Source organism: Podarcis erhardii (genome assembly GCF_964252035.2).
Source record: "Podarcis erhardii genome assembly, chromosome: 1".
In the NCBI taxonomy this organism is placed as follows: Eukaryota; Metazoa; Chordata; class Lepidosauria; order Squamata; family Lacertidae; genus Podarcis; species Podarcis erhardii.
This window is the reverse complement of record NC_138497.1, coordinates 300075-315668: the sequence shown is the minus strand read 5'-3', so window position 1 is coordinate 315668 and position 15594 is coordinate 300075. Positions and strand designations below refer to the sequence as shown.

The window sequence follows — 15594 nt, the reverse complement described above, 5'->3', positions numbered from 1 at the left end:
ACAAGGGCTATGCTTTTCCTCCACAGCTGGAGGCAGCCATGCTTCCAAATCCCAGGTGCAGTAGGAGAGAGTTGCTCTTGCGCTTGGATCCTGCTTACAAGTTTCCCAGGGGGACATCTGGTCGGCCCCTGTGAGACCTGGATGCTGGATGAGATGGGCCCCCTCTGGTCTGATCCAGCAGGCTCTTCTGATGTTCTGAGGTTCCTTTGACTGACGATATGAGAAACCACTGAGAGACCCCTGAAAGGACTGCTGTCCCTAACTGTCCTGGACAGAGGATCCCCCAGAGCAATGAAGCTGGTGGCTTCCATGCCAATCCCAGATGGAAACAAGCCCAGACAGTCAGTGATTTCTGCACCTCATACTCAGTATGAGGCAAATGGCAAAATTCCCTTTCCTCTTCCCATGGACCAACTGGAGACTGACCAGCTGTGGCAAAGAGACTTAGCATTAAACCTTAGGAAGAACATTCTGAGGGTAAGGACTCTTCAACAGAGGAATGGATGACCGTGAAAGGTGGTTTTCTTCCTTGGTGGTTTGAAGCAGAGGTTGGGGGTCATCTGTCAGGGATTCTTGTGCTGTGATTCCTACATTGCAGGGGGTTGGACTAGATGAACCTTGGGACCCCTTCCAAATCTAGGAGTCTATGCAATGAAGGGCAGCCAACCAGCTTAGAGGGAGCAGCACAGGGCATGTAGTACACAGAGCGCTCCTCCAACTGAGGGGAGCCATCCTAGAGAGCAGCCACTGTATCCCTCTCCTCAGCATCTGCCGCCTGAGGCATTTGCCTCACTCTGCCCAAGGGTCACGCTGGCAAGTATTCCTACACCCTGTCGCTCCTTTTCTCGCGAGGGCATCTCCAAGGCAGATTTTCCCATCCCAGAACTACGGGAAGAAAGGTGGGTTGGTCTGGATCTGCCTGGTCCATTTGCCTTGAAGAGCAGCCGCAGGGGCAACAGAGGTGAGCTGCTGGCGTGAGTCGCTTGGCAGAAGCCCACCCCAGTGCCCCTCCCCACCCCACAGAGTCTCCTGGCACACGCTGAGAAAACACATGTAGGACTTAACATTTAACAGACAAGACACTGGTGACAAGACACATTAGTCTCAAACTTCCCCAAAATGCCGTTTCCGAGCCTGCGCATCGCCTGGGCGGTCCCCCCCAGTGACGCTCCTTCCATTCCTATTAGCTCTGCTGCCTCCTCAGCCCCACAAATATTGGCCAAGCTCATTTATGAAAATTGCTCAGAAGATTGTTAAAGTCAACAAGGAGCCAGTTGGCGGGTTTCTGCATGGATGGCTGATGGTCTGAGATGATTCAGTAAAGGGAGGCAGAAATTGCTCAGGAACTGTGGAGGTGGAACGGACCCCAAGGGTCATCCAGTCCAACCCCACACACTGCACTGTCACCCCCAACTGCTGGAAGAGGCCCCCTCAGTCCATCCCGACCCTCCAGTGTTTCCAGGGCCTGAGACTTGAGGCTTCCTGATGCCAGGAGCAACTAGGCAGGTCACACTGCGAACAAGAAGACTCACACTGCCTGGCATTTGGGCAAGCAGGAGACCCAGAGAGCAATTCAGTTCTGCTTTGTATGGCTCCCACTGATCCTGTTGTAAATAAAAATATGCCCTTTTCCCTTATGGGGTATCCAAGAGCCCATATAGAGTCCTTACATAGGTTCCCTATTGGTAGGAGAAAATAACAGAGGCCAACCAGAGAATATTGAGAAGCAAAGCAGCTAGTAAGCTTGATCTTTATTGGTCTGTTGCAACAGGGTACTCCCCTCACACGCAGGAGAGGAAGAGGACCCACAAAAATGCTGTGCAAGCGCTTATAAAGGCTTTTGAAATTCCCATCCTCTAGATCAGGGGTCTGCAACCCACGGCTCCGGAGCCGCATGTGGCTCTTTTACACCTTTGCCGCGGCTCCGGGGTGGATACTAGCAAGGGGAGGAGGCGCATTGTGCGCCCCGACACTCCCCACTGCGGCGGGCGCTGTACTGGCTGTGACGTCGCATGGGGGCGGTGCGTGCATTAGTTTTGCGGCTCCCAGGTTTTTTTTCCCTTCGGAAATGGGTCCAAGTGGCTCTTTTTGTCTTAAAGGTTGCAGACCCCTGCTCTAGATCAAGACCACCCCCAGAAACATTATGCATACATCACAGAAGGGGTGTAACCTAAGACCACCCCTCAGATACAGCCCACCTACACAGAAATTTAAATGTTGTTTTTCTCTTGTCCTTGTTTATCTCCTGTCTGGCAGGTTACTTGATTGGATTGCCTGGGGAGCCTGGCCAGTCTTTTGTAGTGGTAAAATACTTATTTCCTGGGCCAGGTCACAGGCTCACACCTTTATTCAAACACAGATTAAGACAGGATTTGTGAAGAAAGAGACAATGAGGAGACTTTTCCAGTTTGACCTTGCAGAGAAACATTTGCTCAGTTTAGGAATCAAAATGGTTCCAGGTTGGCTTTCCTGTGCTGATCTATGTACGTGTGGTTATGAACGTTGCCATATATCAAAGACCATAAAATTCCTATCACAATCCCAAAGGATGTCAGCAACTGTGCAGAGAAAAAACTGACCCCACCACCACCATGCAGGGCAACAGCTAATGTGCAGGATGAGACCCCCTTAAGATATTGGAAAATGGCTCTCCTCTCAGTCTCCTCTTCTCCAAGCTAAACCCACCAAACTCCCTCAACCTTTCCTCATCAGACTTACTTTCCAAACCCCTCATCGGAGATGAAATGTTGCTTGTGGCTTATTTTGATATTGTTGGAATAAGTTATAAAGGTCAGAAACTTATGGTTTGAGTACTTCCTCCTTCTTCCTCCCAGCTTGTCATCTCTGGACTGCAATTCCCTTTCTCCAAAGTTGTCTCCATGGAAGGTAGCAAGTACATTATCAGCATACCCATCCCCGGTCAGTAGCCTTGGATCTGATGGGGTAAGATCAAGCCACTCTTGTGTCTTCTGAGGTTGGCAACTGCTGTCCTAGCTCCTCTGGCCCAGAATCGGAGTCCAAGGTGAGAGCATGAAGTGATTTTGCAACTCTGATGGCAAAGTGTGGTTTGTGACTGTCCTACTTTTGTGCGTCACATTTCTCCAGGGGTTAGACTCTCGCAGTGGGTAATCATTCTCCACCCTGGGGGCACCCATCTCTCTTGGTGCTCAGTCTCAGCCAACTTGGCTCTATCACGTAATTCTGCATGTGGTCCTGTTACTTGAGGTGTGGCTAGGCAGGCCTCAAGTTGTTGCCCCTTCTCTTCCAGCAAGACAACCAGCAGGTCACTGCCTCAGCTCCCTTGCCCTCATGTCTCTGCTCCTATGACCCCCCAAGAGACAGAACTCTGAGCCTCCCTCTTAACCACCCTCACTAAACGCCCTCAAAAACGCCCCAGGATCTGCTCCCAGGATCTGCACTGAAAAGCTCCTTTTTGTTCTCAGTGGGGCCCAAGCAGATTGCGGGGCATGTCGTAAGTTCTATCTGTTCCAGAGCCATTAACATTAATTCTCGCCTAGTCTACCATGTCATATAAAAGGGAATTTGACAAATTCAGACACATTAATGTTGAAAATTGAATCTGTGAGATGAATCACAATGCCTCGTCTTGCAAGGAGGACAGAGGCACCGCTTCATGGCAGACGTCTCTTGCCTCGCAACTCTCAGGGTGATTAGTGCAAGCCTGGTTCATTAACCGGCTCTTTTCATCGCAGAAGGCCCCCATCCAGCTGCTCTTAAAGTCTGCGCTGAAAAGTCAGACAACCTGGAAGTTACTGGTGTCAGTGAATCGTTGCTGTTGAAGGTGGAGGAGGAGGAGGAGAAGGAGAAGGAGGAGCTCCTCAGTCCTCAGGAGGTTCAGGAGCAGAAGCACCAGGAGAAAGCAAAGGGAAGGGGCATCAGCCCAAGGAGGAGAGGGCAGGAGGGGAGGAAGGGGATTAGGAGAGGCAGGTGGAAAAGGGCCTCATCCCCAAATATCTCTGGGAGTAAAGCGGAGGAAGCAGAAAGCAAAGAGCTCCTCTTTGAACAGAGGCAACCTGGAGTTTGGGTTCTTTGTCTTGTATATTTTTGTTCTTGGATGCTCTTTCTTGGCGTATCTTCAAGGAGTCAAAAAGCAGCTTCTTTGAAGTGGTTTCTCATCCCCAGTCTACCCCCCCCCCCCAAAAAAAACACCTTTGCTCTGTGTGTGAGGGAGGGGGTGGGCAAGGTCAGTCTAGAGCCACCAGCAACACATAACTAAAGGTACAAGGCCTGATCCTGGCTCCATCCCTGCTGCTGAGCAAAGGAAGGGACCATGGCCTTAAAATGGACTGCAGGTGAGGGTGCTTAGGGCTGCAAATTAGTCTTTGTCACCCCAGCCATCTTTTTGGTTCAGGGTCTTGTTGCTAAATGGCATTACATTTCATGTAAAGAAGGGAGCTTTCATTTCATCCTACAGTTAATATTTCAAGACCACTTTAGCAATCCAAAAGGCCACAGAGTTGAGGGTGCCATTTCCACCTTTGGCTCTGAATACAATCAAGGCTTAGTGCCAACGCTTGGCAACTCATCCAGTGTCCACAGGGCGCCCAAGGGCTCTGGGGCATCTGCCTCTTCCTAAGACCTCTCGCCTTCAGCACCAACACTGCCTCCCTCATTGCCCAGCTCCAAGGGGAGGGGGCCAAAGAAGCTGGGGCTTCCTGCTGAAGAAACTAAGAAGATCCTGCTGGGTGAGGCCAAGGGCCCATCTAGCCCAGCCTCCTGTTCTCACAGTGGCCAACCAGAGGCCTGTGGGAAACCATGAAAGTAGGATCCAAGCACAAGAGCCCTCTCCCCTCCTGCGGTTTCCAGCAACTGCATTCAGAAGCATTGCTGGTTCCAGCTGTGGAGACAGAGTAGTGCCTTCAGGCTTAGATGCCACCGGCCATCTTCCTTTAAACCATCCAAGTTGGTGGTTGCCAGTGCATCCTGCAGGAAGTAGTTCCATAGTTTAGCTATGTGCTGTGTGAATAAGTCCTTTCTGCACATCTCCCCAGACCTGGGGCCACCTGTGCCCTTGCCACAGAGACTGTCTCTTCTCCTGCCCTGCCTGTGACTTGGCATTTCCCGTCCTTCATGAAGAGAACCTTCCGTTCACCTCTTCTTGCAGCAAGCAGAAGGATCACCTCGGCAAGGCGATTGAGTGGGTGGTCGCTGAACAACCCCAGGCACAGCTGGAGGATGCGGACCATTTGGATCCCTTCCCATCAGGATTCAGGCCTCATCATGGTTAGATTACTGCAATGTGTTATACGTAGGGCTGCCTCTGAAGACGGTTCAGAAACTTCAGCTGGTGCAGAACGGCGGCCAGGTTGCTCACCGGAGCAAGACGGTTTGAGCATCTTACGCTGATCCTGGAGCGACTGCACCGGCTGCCAGTTAGTTTCTGGGCCCCATTTAAAGTGCTGGTTTTGACCTATAAAGCCTTAAAGGGCTCAGGACTGTGATACCTCAAGGATCGCCTCTTTCCATGTGAACCTACCCGGGCCCAAGATCATCTTCTTAAGGCCTTCTTTGTGTGCCCCCTCCTCGAGAGGTCCAGAGGGTGGGAACATGAGAATGAGCCTTGAAAGAGCATCTCCACCCCCATCTTTCTGCCCAGTCACTGAGGTTGTCCTCTGAGTGTCCTCTATTGGTTCCCTCACTGTGAGAAGTGAAGTTACAAGGAACCAGGCTAAGGGCCTTCTTGGTGGTGGCACCCTCCCTGTGGAACACCCTCCCATCAGATGTCAAGGAAATAAACAACTATTTGACTTTTAGAAGACATCTGAAGGCAGCTCTGTTCAGGGAAGTTTTTAATGTTTTATGTTTTATCATGTTTTTAGTATTCTGTTGGGAGCCGCCCAGAGTGGCTGGGGAAACCCAGTCAGATGGCTGGCATGCAAAAAATAAAATCATCAACATCATTCCCTTGGGACAACATCATTCCCTTGGGACACCCAAAAGAGCAAAAGGATCTTAGCAAACCCAAAAACCATGTTCTCAAAGCGTGGAGGTTAAGGGGTGATATGATAGCCATGTTCAAATATATAAAAGGATGTCACATAGAGGAGGGAGAAAGGTTGTTTTCTGCTGCTCCAGAGAAGCAGACATGGAGCAATGGTTCCAAACTACAAGAAAAAAGATTCCACCTAAACATTAGGAAGAACTTCCTGACAGTAAGAGCTGTTTGACAGTGGAATTTGCTGCCAAGGAGTGTGGTGGAGTCTCCTTCTTTGGAGGTCTTTAAGCAGAGGCTTGACAACCATATGTCAGAAGTGCTCTGATGGTGTTTCCTGCTTGGCAGGGGGTTGGACTCGACAACCTTTCTCCCTCCCTTATGTGACATCCTTTTATATATTTGAACATGGCTATTATATCACCCCTTAACCTCCTCTTCTCCAGGCTAAACATGCCCAGCTCCCTTAGCCGTTCCTCATAAGGCATCGTTTCCAGGCCTTTGACCATTTTGGTTGCCCTCCTCTGGACACGTTCCAGTTTCTCAGTGTCCTTCTTGAACTGTGGTGCCCAGAACTGGACACAGTACTCCAGGTGAGGTCTGACCAGAGCAGAATACAGTGGCACTATTACTTCCCTTGATCTAGATGCTATACTCCTATTGATGCAGCCCAGAATTGCATTGGCTTTTTTAGCTGCCGCGTCACACTGTTGGCTCATGTCAAGTTTGCGGTCAACCAAGACTCCTAGATCCTTTTCACATGTACTGCTCTCAAGCCAGGTGTCACCCATCTTGTATTTGTGCCTCTCATTTTTTTTTGCCCAAGTGCAATACTTTACATTTCTCCCTGTTAAAATTCATTTTGTTTGTTTTGGCCCAGTTCTCTAATCTGTCAAGGTCGTTTTGAAGTGTGATCCTGTCCTCTGGGGTGTTAGCCACCCCTCCCAGTTTGGTGTCATCTGCAAATTTGATCAGGATGCCCTTGAGTCCATCATCCAAGTCGTTGATAAAGATGTTGAATAAGACCGGGCCCAAGACAGAACCCTGTGGCACCCCACTAGTCACTCTTCTCCAGGATGAAGAGGAACCATTGATGAGCACCCTTTGGGTTCGGTCAGTCAGCCAGTTACAAATCCACTGAGTGGTAGCATAGTCAAGTCCACATTTTACCAGCTTCTTTACAAGAATATCATGGGGCACCTTGTCAAATGCCTTGCTGAAATCAAGGTAGGCTACATCCACTGCGTTCCCTTCATCTACCAGGCTTGTAATTCTGTCAAAAAATGAGATCAGGTTAGTCTGACATGACTTATTTTTCAGAAATCCATGCTGACTATTGGTGATCACAGCATTCCTTTCTAGGTGCTCACAGACTGTTTGCTTAATGATCTGCTCCAGAATCTTCCCTGGTATTGATGTCAGACTGACTGGGCGGTAATTATTTGGGTCCTCTCTTTTCCCCTTTTTGAAAATAGGGACAACATTTGCCCTCCTCCAGTCTGCCGGGACTTCGCCTGTTCTCCAGGAATTCTCAAAGATGACTGCCAGTGGTTCTGAGATCACATCTGCCAGTTCTTTTAATACTCTTGGATGCAGTTCATCTGGCCCTGGAGACTTGAATACATCTAAACTAGCCAAGTATTCTTGTACTATCTCCTTAGTTATTCTGGGCTGTGTTTCCTCTGCTGAATCATTTGCTCCAAATTCTTCAGGTCAGGCATTGTTTTCTTTATCGGAGAAGACTGAGGCAAAGAAGGCATTGAGGAGTTCAGCCCTTTCTGTGTCCCCTGTTTGCATTTCACCATCTTCTCCTCTGAGCGACCCCACTGTTTCTTTGTTCTTCCTTTTGCTACGAACATACCCATAAAAGCCTTTTTTGTTGCTTTTAACCTCTCTAGCAAGCCTGAGTTCATTCTGTGCTTTAGCTTTTCTGACTTTGTGTCTACACGTGCTGGCTATTTGTTTGCATTCCTCTTTGGTGGTTTCCCCCCTTTTCCATTTTTTGTACACATCCTTTTTTAATCTTAACTCAGTTAAAAGTTCTTTAGATAGCCACCCTGGCTTCTTTAGGCACCTTCCATGTTTCCGTCTCATTGGTATTGCCTGAAGTTGTGCTTTTACTATCTCCCTCTTAACAAACTCCCAGCCATCATGAACTTGAGCTTTAGCTTTAGCTGAGATTCCTGCATTGCAGGGAGTTGGGATAGATGACCCTTGGGGTCCCTTCCAACTCTATGATTCTATGAACTTTGAAGGAGTCTGTTCCACTGACAAAGTGCTCTTACCCTCATAAAGTGATTCCTAATGCTGGATTAGAATCCACTGGTCTCTGGTGACTATGTTGCTGGCTCCGCAGCTGTTCCTTTGCCCCCACCTTGGTTCTGTGAAACAGAGCTGGCCCAGACCCAAAGAACAAGGCAGTGGATCCAGCTATTTGCCCGCAGCACAGGAAAAATAAGAACAGGCCCCCAGCCCAGCCCTCTGAGCCCTCCTGCCTCCATCCTTGGAAGCAGAGGCTGGATGACCTCCATCGGAGATGCTGCAGTCGTTGGTTCCCTGTGCCAGCAGCGCAGGGGGGACTCCTGTGTGACCCTCCTAACTTCACAACTCCAGCAGCCGTGGGCTTGTGATGCTGGGAGCCATTGAGCTCCCTGGTTGGCCCTGTGAGAACAGGATGCTGGACTAGATGGGCCCCTTTGGCCTGATCCAGCAGACTCATCTTAAGTTCTTATGTTACTATTTTGTTGATTGCCATGGCAACAATAAATCCAACCCTAACTTCTTCCATCATTTTTTATTATTATTATTATTATTATTATTATTATTATTATTATTAGGGGTGGGCGATGGGTCTTAGACTATTTAGAGGTTTATATACCAACAATAACATCTCAAACGTGGCCCAGTAACAAACTGACAACCAGTCTCTGAGCAGAGCTGTCCTATGTTGTCGTCTCCTCACTCTGGTCAGCAACTGTGCTGCAGCGTTCTGCACCAACCACCGTTTCTGAGTCAAGCCCATTGGAAGCCCCACAAAGAGCACCTTGCAGTGACCCAGCTGGGAAGTCACCCGGGCCTGAGCTGCTCTGGTCCAGCTCTCCCAGTCCAGGAACACTCATAGCTTCACACCAGGAGCAACTGGTAAAAGGCACATCTTCCACCAATTATAAGGCCAACAATGGCAATGCGGCTTGGCTCCCTCTTCTTCCCTCCCCTTTCCTTTCTCCTTTTGTGCTGTGCCTAAATCTGCAGGAAGGGACTGGCTTTGATCTTTGAACAGCGTTTAGTAAAATTTAGGTGCTTTAGAAGGAAATCATCATCATATGTTCAACTTATGTTGATTCTTGCAAGATATTTTCCCAGTCGCTGCAATGTGCCAAAGAGAGATTTAGATAAAGAGGAGATCTGAAATTGTTTGACATTTCAACCTATATTACTGAGAGAAAGATCAGAACACATTTGATTTTGATTTTTTTGCACTTCAATTTTATTCAAGTGTTGCCTCAGCTCATTTCTTCCGAGTTAATTTAATCTTGCTCAGTGTACACGTCTCTCACTGCAATGGCTGCTCCCTCCATGTCCCATGGAGTCTGTTTTCCATCTGGGCTTTGTGGTAAAGGCCCTTCCTCCCGCTCCATTTGTGGGAAAAGGGTAAAGGTAGGTGTCAGGGGTTCAGGAGCAGAGACACAGGAGAAGGAGCAAATGGAGAGTGAGGAGGAGGAATACGAGGGGGGTGTAGGCAGTGACAGTGGTCAGAGAGAGTCCACGAGTCTCTCCAGCGAATCGGAAGATTCACAGAGAGGAGCGCCGATGGCCAGGGCAAGGGGGGTGCCAAGGGGGAAACCCCAGAAGGAAGGGGCCAGCGGGGACTCCCTGAGCAGCAGTTGGAAATCAGGACCAGCGTCCCCACCAGAGCATAGTGGGGGGGAGGAGTCCCAGGCATCGGGACCAGTCTTCCCACCACCAGAGGGAGGAGATGAGTCAGGATTGGCCACGCCTCCATCGGAGAGCGGGGAAACGGTCAAGAGGAAAGTCACCGGCTGGGCACGCGCGCCAAGTTCAAATGTACAGGCGAGCGGCACAGCAGGTAGCCCGGATAGGGAGCCAGGTCCCAAAGCCCGCCGGAAGGAAGGGCAAGAATCAGGGGGGTCAGCGTCAGAAGAGTCCAGGAGGGAGGAAACCCCAGGGGGCAGAAGGACCCAGAGGAGGAAGGAACAGCGCAGGAGGTGGAGCCGGGCTAGGATCTTAAACTGGTGCGGAAGGGGCAGTGACTCAGAGGGGACTTCGCCGGTCTAGGGCCAAGACGTAGGGCTGCACGCTCTGGGGTTTGAAATGGAAATTATACTTCAATAAAGACTTTTGTACATAATATCAGCCTGGCGTTGGTCCTCTGTGAGCTGGGACCTAGAGGGAGCCCTGACAGTAGGCAACACAGGAAGAACAAGACCCTCATCCCTTGCAGGAGCCCAAAGGAGGGGGCCAAATGCCAGCGGGCAGCTGACACCCCGGGAAGACTCCCGCCCTGAAGGGCCGTCCCTGGGAAGATGAAGTCAGCTGAGGCCAGGACCCAAACTGACGGATTCTACTCAGATTAAAACAAAGCTGACTGGGGGAGATTTTCTGCTGTTGCGCTCAGGTGCTGCTTGTGGGGCTCCCAGTTGGGGCATCTGGCTGGCCCCTGTGAGAAGAGGGTGCTGCCCCCCCCTTGGGCCTGATCCACCCTGTGCCAGTCTCTTCTGGTGCTGGCCTCAGAGGGCTCACCCGTCTCTGCCTCTTTTCATTCCCCTTCCAGTTCCAAGCGACCCAGGAAGCTGCCTTATCCTGAGTCAGACCATTGGTCTGTCTAGCTCAGAACTGCCTGCACTGACTGGCAGCCAGACTCTCCAGGGTCTCAGATTCCCAGCCTCCCCTGGGACCTTCTGCTCGCAGGGCGGACTCCTTCCCACTGAGATGAGGCCCATTCCCTCTGGGACGTCAGCACACAACTCAAACATCCCATCCCCGTTTCACAGTTCCAGATCCAGCTTTGGTTTGAATGGAGTAAGTTTTTCTCCTTCTGATTATTAGTCACGGAGGGTCAATTATTTATCCTGCTGGCGTCTTGGCGCTCCGTGGCAGGGAAGCTTCCACGTCTTAATTAGTTTTCCCCCCGAGTAGCTTTGTTCAACTGCACCCCCTTCCTTCGCCAAGTTATTAAGCTCTTTAAATGCCATGTGAAATAATTTTATGACACGAGGAGTCTTCCTAACAAGAGGATTCAATTAGCTTTCTTAAACTGATAATATAAGCCGAGAGAGGCAGAAGAGAAGTATCAATATGATACACATGAAGAAAAAAGCAGAATATCTGGAACAAAGGACATTCCAGAGAGAGAAGGGCTTCTTGGGTGCCTCTGTCTGGATGAGACCCTCTGGGCTGCTTAGCTGGAGCGAGAGAGGGATCAATGCTGCCAGGCTGAGATCCAGAGAAGGAGCTTTGCATGAACTAGAGAGAATCAAATGCAGATCAGTTGCCTTGTAAATATTCCAAAGAGCAAAAAGGGACCATCCTTCTCTTCCTCTGATCTATTTTGCTTTAATTCTGCCACCAGGACATGATTGTCTCCGGTCTGAATCAGCGCCAGCCACAATTCCTAATAAACTTGGTATATATCAGTTTGAATTTTCCACACAGCAGTCTGGAAATCTGATAATTGGGAAGATTATGACTATAACAAAGCAAACAGCAAATTAATCTGCATAACTGTAATGTGAACAAGGAATGTTTTGAAAGGAATGGCAAATCGCTCTCTCTGTTTGTTTGCTTTGCTTTGGCAAGGCTAAAGCAGTGTCATTATAAATACCAATTATATGAAACGTGGTCACAAGAAAGTCTGCCCTACAGGTTGGATAGTGATTAAGTTGTGAGCAACAGACATCATTATGGCGGCAATTAATGCATTTTGGGAAGCTCAGGAGAGGCTGAGGCAGCTTTTGTCAAACGGTGTACAGGACGACCACTTCTTTCCAAAAAAGAAAAGCTGGCAGTGAAAGGATTGTGCTGGGCAGGACTTCAGATCAAGGGGACCAAAATCTCCAGGGACTCTGCTCTGTGGAAGACGCGGCATATGGGAGCCAGCTAAAGCCATGGGCAGGAATATTTTTTTTTGCCTGGATATTTTGATAGCCATATACATTTGGAAGTCATGGTGGAAGAGGAGCAAAAGAGAAAAGACATAGAATAGAATCATAGAATCATAGAGTTGGAAGAGACCACAAGGGCCATCGAGTCCAACCCCCTGCCAAGCAGGAAACACCATCAGAGCACTCCTGACATATGGTTGTCAAGCCTCTGCTTAAAGACCTCCAAAGAAGGAGACTCCACCACACTCCTTGGCAGCAAATTCCACTGTCGAACAGCTCTTACTGTCAGGAAGTTCTTCCTAATGTTTAGGTGGAATCTTTTTTCTTGTAGTTTGGAACCATTGCTCCGTGTCCGCTTCTCTGGAGCAGCAGAAAACAACCTTTCTCCCTCCTCTATGTGACATCCTTTTATATATTTGAACATGGCTATCATATCACCCCTTAACCTCCTCTTCTCCAGGCTAAACATGCCCAGCTCCCTTAGCCGTTCCTCATAAGGCATCGTTTCCAGGCCTTTGACCATTTTGGTTGCCCTCCTCTGGACATGTTCCAGTTTCTCAGTGTCCTTCTTGAACTGTGGTGCCCAGAACTGGACACAGTACTCCAGGTGAGGTCTGACCAGAGCAGAATACAGTGGCACTATTACTTCCCTTGATCTAGAAGCTATACTCCTATTGATGCAGCCCAGAATTGCATTGGCTTTTTTAGCTGCCGCGTCACACTGTTGGCTCATGTCAAGTTTGTGGTCAACCAAGACTCCTAGATCCTTTTCACATGTACTGCTCTCAAGCCAGGTGTCACCCATCTTGTATTTGTGCCTCTCATTTTTTTTTGCCCAAGTGCAATACTTTACATTTCTCCCTGTTAAAATTCATCTTGTTTGTTTGGGCCCAGTTCTCTAATCTGTCAAGGTCATTTTGAAGTGTGATCCTGTCCTCTGGGGTGTTAGCCACCCCTCCCAGTTTGGTGTCATCTGCAAATTTGATCAGGATGCCCTTGAGTCCATCATCCAAGTCGTTGATAAAGATGTTGAATAAGACCGGGCCCAAGACAGAACCCTGTGGCACCCCACTAGTCACTCTTCTCCAGGATGAAGAGGAACCATTGATGAGCACCCTTTGGGTTCGGTCAGTCAGCCAGTTACAAATCCACTGAGTGATAGCATAGTCAAGTCCGCATTTTACCAGCTTAATGATCTGCTCCAGAATCTTCCCTGGTATTGATGTCAGACTGACTGGACGGTAATTATTTGGGTCCTCTCTTTTTCCCTTTTTGAAAATAGGGACAACATTTGCCCTCCTCCAGTCTGCCGGGACTTCGCCTGTTCTCCAGGAATTCTCAAAGATGACTGCCAGTGGTTCTGAGATCACATCTGCCAGTTCTTTTAATACTCTTGGATGCAGTTCATCTGGCCCTGGAGACTTGAATACATCTAAACTAGCCAAGTATTCTTGTACTATCTCCTTAGTTATTCTGGGCTGTGTTTCCTCTGCTGAATCATTTGCTCCAAATTCTTCAGGTCGGGCATTGTTTTCTTTATCGGAGAAGACTGAGGCAAAGAAGGCATTGACGGGGCACAAAGAGGAAAAAAGCATTTTTAAAACAATTGTGAAGGTTTGATGAAAGCAGTGATGGAGCAACACTGAGAGGAAAAAAGTGACAGTTTTAAATAATGGCTGGGGTTTGAGTAGAGTGAGCTGGGGTTGTGGGATGTGAAACACAAGAGCAATCAAGTACAACAACCCTAGAGTGGACATAAAAGGGGATGTCTGGACCAGCCAGTCAAAACTTCCTGTTTCTCCTAGGCTGGGACAGACTTCCTCTGCATGTGACTAGAGGTGGGCGTGACCTCACCTGTGCAGGTAACAAAAGCATAGGACTGGCCAACATCTCTCTCTCTCTCTCTCTGACTACTTTCGTCAAAGAAGCAACATTTGCTTAGCCTGAGATGCCTTCTTAGCTTGCTGCCAAGAGAAGACAATGGGACTGTCTCCTTATGAGATAGTTTCCAGGTGTGCATTACTTTTCTAAGCTAAGTCTGCCTTCTGGGATCCAGTTGTGAGCAGAATGTGTGAGTAAACTATTTTTATACTATTATAGAAGACTGTGTAGTGTCTTATCTTTATTATGAGGGACTAAAGGGGAAATTACAAATGAAACTTATTATAGAGGTTTTAGCGAGCCTGAGCAAACGCAAACGCTGTGAGTTTAAAAAGGGGAATGTTACTCTGCTAAATTGTGGAACTTGTTAACACAAGTTTAAAAGGGTATAATCAAACAATATATCCTCTCCTGCATCCCTGAACATTCCCACAGGGGTGACATAAGAGGGGGAAGAGGCTGTTTAAAACAAGGTTTGAGCACAGCGAGAAGAGAGTTTGGAAAGGTTCTGTTGTGTTAGATTTTTGGTGTGGACTTCTGTGTTGCACCCATCTCTGCTATTTCTTCTTGTTAAAATAGATTTTCTTTAAGAAAAACAATTCCTCGGTCTCTCCATCCCTGCTTTACTAACACTTTTGCTGCTCTTTGACAGCAGTGAGAAGGGGAAAGCACTGAAAGGAACAAAGTGGCTGCTTTCAACTCTCCACTCTTCCGTTCTTCAGCTGCCTCATGGGAGAGAGATGAAAGATGTGGAGCCCTCAACTCTTCCACACTACTTTCCTACAATGTACTTCACTCCAGATACCATGTGTTGTCTTCAACCTGAAAATCCAGATTCAATGTAGTAATTGAGAAGATAAATTTTATTAACAAGCAACCCAACACTGATCAACCAAACTTAATATGTTCAGTCTAATAGGACAAGTTAACTGACAGGCTTAATCTTCAGAGTCTGCTCATTGCACCAGAAGTCATGGGCATCCAATGAAATAGAAGGCTAGAAGATTCAGAGCAGATAAAAGTAAGTTCTTCTTCATGCAAAACATAGTTAAACTGTGGAACTCCCTTCCTCAGCAGTGTCACCACCAGAGAGAGAGAGAGAGCGCGCATTGAGTCTGTTCTGCCCTCTCCTTCAGACTCCAGCTTTTTTCATGTGGAGAAAGATAGATAGATGGACAGAATTCATTTGTCTCTAGAGAAGTCAGCTAATGGGCTGAGCCACTATTCTCTTATCCAGGTACAAATCTCTTCCCATCCATTATGGAGGGATGCGGGCTGGTGAAAAGCAAAAGCTCAGGATCAGTCCCGGCACCCAGATTCGCCAGCCCATCAGTTCCTTTCCACAATCCGTTATTCCCTTCTGCAAATGTGATTAGTCCCTGGGCTGAATGACTTTCTCCATAACAGCATCTGCATGGAAGTGTCACAAGGAATTTCCCACAAGGTGAAGCGGAGGCAGCGGAATTGAAGGTGAGTGGAGGGAAATTGCCTCTGGGCTCCCACCAGCCTAGGAGGCCGAGGTGTCACTGCCTCTTTCCAGAGGTGAACGCCTGGGAGACGTGAGGACAACCCTGTGCTGACTGTGGCAGACATGGGCCTTCAAACTGAAGTGGCACCTTGAGCAAGGCCAGATTTCAG

General features: G+C 48.5%; 1 long non-coding RNA gene across 1 annotated transcript in view; it reads right to left on the bottom strand.

Moving 5' to 3' along the window:
* Positions 1 to 14302, bottom strand: part of LOC309350064 — a 961019-nt gene extending 946717 nt beyond the window's left edge. The window contains exon 1 of the long non-coding RNA XR_014160285.1: positions 14275 to 14302. This is a non-coding gene — a long non-coding RNA (uncharacterized lncRNA). The remainder of the gene's footprint in view (positions 1 to 14274) is intronic.
* Between the last annotated feature and the right edge of the window lie 1292 nt (positions 14303 to 15594).